Genomic DNA, 5,656 nt, shown 5'->3' with positions numbered 1-5,656 from the left:
GACTGCTACTATTACGTGCGACATCTTAACGCGAAAGTGTTAAGGAACTTGTGTTGTAGAAATGCTGCTCTATGCGTTGCTGGTCATTTTCGACAAATCATTGTGGTGTGTGAGTTGAAAATTTCGATTACTGAAAACGGTAAAAATGATCGGTCCGAGCTCGAAAAGTAACGAGACCTTTTGCGAGGCAAGTAGATGTCGTATTACAGAGCCATGTCAATGCTTAAGGGCCCCTCACCAAACCACTTTCAAAAACGAGGGGGTAGTTTTCTCCATTCCATCGCTATCTATTTTAAATCTATTGACAAAGGTGTCCCGCAAGGATCCATACTGGGCCCTCTTTTATTCCTAATCTATATTAATGATCTAACCTCGGTTTTAACACACAGTCAACCTTTCTTGTACGCAGATGATACAACTATAGTTACTAAAGACAAGTCTATCGATGCGCTAACTAATAAATTGTCTTCTGACTTCTATAACATTCAGAACTGGTGCACAGCTAATGGTTTAACTATTAATACCAATAAAACACAGTTCATTGTCTTCCATTCTAGTCATAACCCTCTTTCACCTACACCCGCTATTACTATCAACGGCCACAGACATCTTAGTACTACTAAGTGGGAGTGGTTCTAGATGCTCATCTCAAGTACCATCATCACATTTCACTTATAAGACAGAGGATTGCTCATGGTATCAGAACACTAATTAAAGCACGACCATTCTTCAATTTGCAGACTTTGCTTAAACTGTACTACGCCTTCATCCACAGTCATATCACGTACTGTATCACGTCATGGGCGAATACCTATCCATCTCATATCCTTCCACTCCAACGTCTCCAAAACCAAGCCATTCGCATCCTAACATTCAGTTCACCGATCTCCTGCGCATCCCCACTTTTTCAGCAACATATTGTACTAACAGTGTGTAATTTATTTAATTATAAATTGGGGATTATTGTATTTAAGTGTCTTAACAGTACCATAACAGTCAACGTTTTAGAGAAATTTCAATTGTTAAACTCTAATCCTACCAGGTTTGCCTCAAACAACAACTTTTCACTACCACATGCACGCACTAACTACGGCAAGCATACTACCATATTTGCAGCTATCCAATTTTGGAATTCAGTACCACTAAGCACTAAACAATTGTCATTAGCTGCTTTTAAAAAAGAACTTAAACATCTCATCTCGCAATCATAACTCATCTTCATTTTTATATCGGCGTTCTCTTACATTTACAGCTATTACTGTGTGCGTTATTATCACATTTATTACCCATGCAAATTGTAATTCTTTTAATAGCTGTATATCATTAATTAACGTCATTGCGTTCCCGATTCTACTGCCATTTTTATTGTATGTTTTGTTGTTTTCATAGGTATGCACAATTACTGAACATTGTTTTGTTACGATTTTTACTGGCATGTTTTATTGCATGTTTGTTTTGTTTTTGTTACTATCAATAATTACTTAATCGCTTTTTGGTTGCCATTTTGTTGTACTTATCAACATGTCATTTTCTAACAGGAGGTCCCCTTTCAGCCTTGTGCTATGGGACCTCCTTCTGTATATACTACCTCAATGCGTGTATATTTTTTGCGACAAAAAAAAATCCCTCACACGATGCAAACTCCACGTGAACAATTTCAACCGCAAGTGCTAGAGCGTACCAGGATTTCGTGCTTCTCGGCTTCACGCTGTTATTGTCAATTAAGCAGTTGTAAATACACAAAATAAGTGTGATAGGTTAATTTTACACGATATTCTTGCGAGACAAGTATGGGCGGCTACACGGCTAAACGGTGTAGGAGACAAATCACATTTGATATTTCGCGTATATAGATCAATCGAGAGCAAGTTCGCTATAGATGTCACGCGAACTACTGTCTGCGTCACAGAAGTTCGGAAGAAGAAAAAGAAATATCAGAAGAGAATATTTGTCTCATTTTTTTGTATTTCGAGAGTCTGGTGAGCGGCCCTTTAAAACTGTATCGGAGGTAAACCTCTTGCACACGCCATGTAGTTTTAGGACTCATGGGAACAATGAAACATACTATCGCAATAAGTGCCACGTAGGGTCGATGGCGCAGCGAGTAGGTGTTTAATAGCCCACCCATTAGAAATCGCTAAGCTGCAATTAACAGAGTCTGCAAAATGTGCGCTCACCTGCACGTGAGTAGCGCTTATCACGCCACGGACACCGTACTGGATGCGTAATTTCGCCAATTCGCGAAACGCAAGTGATGACTTGGTGGGTGCGTAACTCGGCTTTCTCTGCCCAGTCTAGTAATCATGTTTCGTAATTGCTCCCTTGAGTTGCTCCCTGAGGCAATGTCATCAGCGAGTGGCAGGCTGCTGAGGCACTGTCATTTAATCTCATCTCTAACTCTTCGCTATCCAAGACATATGAACTGAGGTTAGGTTCACTATAACAATGAGTGTAGCAGCGAGCGAAGAACCACGAATCGTTGAGGCTGACTGCCGGAGCATAAGACGATTCTGTTTTTTTCTAACCTCACAGCACGCAGAACGAGGAACAAGTCGTATTGGCATGCATTCACATGAGCGTGAGCGCGCCACAATTAACAGGCGACCGATGGAGATACTGCTGGCCACTAGAAGCGACCCCCCCCCCCTCCCTTTCTTTTTGAAGGGCAGCGTTGCGATGGCACCAACGAAACGGTCCATGAGTCAGGCGGTTGGGTGAATCCTCTCTTTCAGCGGTGGCAAAGTCGTCAAAAGCGCATAACGCTGGCCTGGTCACTAGGTAAGTGGGATTGACTCTATGACCCCGACTTGTTTATGTCCGTTCAGCTCGAGGGCGACAGCTTTTTCTGTGCGGCGAAGCACCTGAATGGGCCGTCGTTGGGAGGAGTAGGAATGGTCGGATACTTTAAAGCCGGATGGAAAAGTTGCTCCCTATAGTCATGTTCTGGCTGACAAAAAACATGATGATGCATCGACGATGTATCCTGACTAGGGCAAGTGCGCAGGCTTTAAAAGAGGGGATGTAGATCCTTAACGAAGCTGTCTGAATCAGGCGGGGCGACAGTAGTTGGCGCGCAAAATCCACAAGGCCAACAATGTACAAAACGATGTACAAAAGACAAAGTGCGAAATTGTGCAGCCGAGGTCTTCCATGAAAGACAAGCACAAGTCAATCGCGACAACAGGAAGATCTTAAGCCAAAGACGAACAAGTCTGGTGAGCCATCTAGGCGGCTTTAGGTTAAATAATAATGCCTTCAACCGTTGCAATTACCGATTGCTGGTTCATAATAGTATGGGTAATGCGCACTAGAGCACTGCAGGGCCTATTTCTCCGGTCCGGGCCCAGCCTGGTTCAAAAACGCCATGCTCTTGCCCGCCCGAGCCCAGCCCGGTGCTTTTATTTATAGACCGTACCCGGCCCGAGCCTAAAACGTTTGGGATCGCTCTGGCCAGCAGTTTCAGCCAATTATGTCTTGATAATAAACGAGGCACTGTGTTATCGTCGTTGGATGCTGTGAAGATACGTTGCGCAAACAAGATATTTTCTGGAGTGGTTTGAGAACTTTTTTCACTGTTATGACATTAAATGGTGTCGTGCATAGCTTCGGTTAATTATGCTCCTAACACTTTCACGAAGTAAATATAGGGCAACAAAATTTATAACTGGAGTCATGGCTGGCTATCTTCCGTAAACGGAAATAACGACACATTCCTATTTTCGCATTTGAAAGAGCAACAACATATAGTACCAGCATAGAGTAAAAAGTATGGCAGAAATTTATTGTTCTTGTCTACATTATTTGTATAAGACTTGGGGATTTTGAGTAGAAGTGATATCACTTACAAACTTGACTCATTGCGCAATGCAATGAAAAAAAAAACACGGTATAGCTGCTTCTGAAAGTGATACACCAGGCCGGGCAGCGCCAGATAAATTGAAGCTGTCGTGTCAACTCCTGAGTAGGCAACTGTCCCCAACGTACGCTACGTTTTCATGCTGACTTGAAACAAGAAGGTCTTTAAAATTAGTGAATTGTTGGACTGGTTGTTTTGACAATTAACGCAGAAGAGGAATAATTGGATAGAAAAGAAGAATACTTCGAAGAAAGACGCTCAATTTGCAACTAAGTTTATTTCGGAAAGTGTCTCACCACAAAAACATCGGCGCGGGCGACGCCACACGTTATTGTCGCCAAAAACATATTTTTAGTAAAAAACATGCTAAAACCTTTGATACTAGAAGTTCAATCGTTCATCAATTTGTAAGCTTAGCTGCTTTAAAGGTAGTTTATTTCCTTCAAAATAAGATGCACTGAAGATGCACGGATGCACATTTTTACAGCAGTCTTAATCCGGTCCGTTTCTAGAATCTCTTCCTCACGCCTGCCCTTTGCCCTACCCAGCACTTCTTTTCCCTCGATAAGTGCACTGCAATAACATGCACTGAAATGTGCAAGAAGATGCGCCCCATTATTCAGAGTATTCACCGTAGTTGCGCGCTCTCGAAGTCTATCATGAAGGTATCAGCCCGTTTCGTCGTTGTAACCTTTACCGCAACTCAGTGATATTCTATATATCATTTCCGTAGCACGATTGACAAAAGGCTTCTTACACTTCTTTCCAGGGACCTTTTTTGTTCTTTCATAAGCAAGAGAGCACATATGGGAAAGCCTAAAGGGTGCCATGAGGAGGAGGTCTAGCCATGCTCTGAGCCTATCCTCTTAAGGTTGTGTGATATGATGTGAACGTAGGGCATTACAACAAAATTGTTGGACCTGTGTCACGTTGACACGCTGGTTGAAGCCCCACTCTGCTTTATAAGGGACGAAGCTACGGCTATGGGTAATAAGGAAGGAAAACCCGAAGTTAGAAGGTGTGAAATGTGGTGGTCAAAGTCACGCTCCCTGACCTCAAGGGAGCGTGACTTGGTCAGAGCTAAATTGAGACGTGATGAAGGATTCCCTCTTTTCACCAGCTTTGTATGGGAAGAGTCAGGTGGTAGGATAGCTTTTTTGACCGTGACTTATACTGACAGCTAATGTGGTCGTCAGAATTGAAGAAAAAAAAACAATGCTAAATTGAAAACCTGGATCGTATTGTTGTCGGGAAGTTCCATCGTAAATGATAATGAGGGCGAACACTGCTTGAAGCAAATCAAAACACTGTCCACAATATCTGCATGGTGAGAATAGATAGGGACCGAAATAAAAACAATAAATTCGACATATATACATACTTTAAAAACTCGTGCACGGTGCGATTCTCGCTGAAACATGGGGTCGAAAATTGGCAAGATAAGTTTCCCACAGGGCGCCACAGACAATCCAATGCATATTTATTTTGTCTGTTTTATGTCTTGGTGCTAAAACTGCAAAGGTAGATGCCAATTACGAAATGAAAAAAAGTCACAGCTTGCCGCAAAAGCGAAGCAATAAATGCGGGAGCAACTAACTGGAATGTCACGCGAAGAATGGCAAGTAGATCAAAGCAGTAGCCGCGCTGCTAACGCACAAATGATGCACGAAAGGTACTCACAGGTACAGACCAACGCGAATAAGTGTCCAAGTTTTACTTCGCTGTATTTGAAAAGCGCACCCTTTTCACGAACGGAGACTGTGCAGCGAGGGCAGTGACTTTTGCGCACCCGGTTAATAC

This window comes from Rhipicephalus microplus, chromosome 6, assembly GCF_043290135.1.
Source record: "Rhipicephalus microplus isolate Deutch F79 chromosome 6, USDA_Rmic, whole genome shotgun sequence".
Taxonomy (NCBI): Eukaryota; Metazoa; Arthropoda; class Arachnida; order Ixodida; family Ixodidae; genus Rhipicephalus; species Rhipicephalus microplus.
Note: the sequence above shows the minus strand (reverse complement) of the source record.